Below are 1,361 nucleotides of genomic sequence, written 5' to 3'. Positions count from 1 at the left end.
AGTGCGGACATGAATGGGAGCTCTCGGGAAGGCACAGAGCCACCGGGGCCTGCTTCATAATGGCGTGCCTTTTTCTTTCCTGTTCTTAGTGGTTGTCGTTGCTTACATCCTGTTAATTCATTCACGGATCCACATGTGCCAGGTTCCAAGCTAATTAGTAAGAACTTGACAGTTTCTAAGAAGCTATCCTTGTTTTCCAGAAGCCCGCTGGTTAACAGGGCAGGTGGGTGTGGAAAGAAGTGTCCCTGAAGAGTGCGGTGAGTGACTGGGGGTGACTGCAGACCCGGGAGCCCAGAAAATGGAGCCAAGCCAGGAGGCCCTCAGGAGGGCTGTGAGGACGAGCGGCGCTGGAGGGGAAGTGCGGGGGGGAGAGGCGCGGGGCGTGTGCTCCGCTGTGTGAAACGGGGCACACTGGGGCCGGAGCGCTGCTGGACAGGGCTGGGTTCGGGGCCAGCCAGAGACTGGCAGCAGAGTAGGCCGAAGAGAGGAGAGGGCTGGTGTGTGTGAAGGATTTGGGGACCTTAAGTAGGAGTTCGGATTTTATCCCAGAGGCAACAGGACGCCACCAACGATTTTAACGTGCACTTGAATCCTGGCAGTGCTGGAAGTGACGGATGCAGGAACAGGCAGGGGGCGGGGACTTTGCAGGTCTTTGAAGTGCCCCAGGCAGGAGACGGCAAGAGGCAACGAGGGTGGGAAGAGTCCAAAGGCAGACACTAGGAGCCCCCTCCAACAGCACCTGCTGACGGGGGTGGGTCAAAGGAGAGGTAGGATCCAGGATGGCTTTGAGGGTTCCAGTGTGGACAGCTGCATGAGAGGAGAAAGCAGACGTGGAGGTGGGTGTTACCCAGACTGACATCCCGGAGCGCCCCTTGAGGGGTCCCGGGCTCCTGTGTCTGCAGAACGTGCCGGCGCACGGCCTCTTCCCAGGCGCCCCTCCCTGCTGGCCCGGTTTGACATCCTGGCTGTGGCCTCATGCCTGGTTTGGGCATCTCTGCCAGGGCCTTTCAAAGAGAAATTTCATTCCAACGTCCTCGTGGACATCGACACTGGATGTCCTTGATTTCAAGGCCTCCAGCCCCTGCTTGGCCCCATCCTTCTCTTCCTTATGTCACACTTTGGCTTCCAGAGCCCGAGCCCATGGGCTCTGCTCGTCCAGATTAATAGGCAGGGAAGAAGAGAAGGGGACTCTTTCTGACGTGTTAGGCTCCGAGCGTCTGTGGGACAGCCGTGCGGAGGTTTCCAGGGGGCGGGTGGGAAAGAGTGCAGGTGGGGGGGAGCTATGTTTAGAAGCCAACAACACAGAATAATGGTGAAAATCACTCAGAAAGACATAAGCAGGAGAGCAAAAAAGAGAAGGA

The sequence above is a fragment of the Lemur catta genome, chromosome 26 (assembly GCF_020740605.2).
Source record: "Lemur catta isolate mLemCat1 chromosome 26, mLemCat1.pri, whole genome shotgun sequence".
NCBI classification, from domain to species: Eukaryota; Metazoa; Chordata; class Mammalia; order Primates; family Lemuridae; genus Lemur; species Lemur catta.
Note: the sequence above shows the minus strand (reverse complement) of the source record.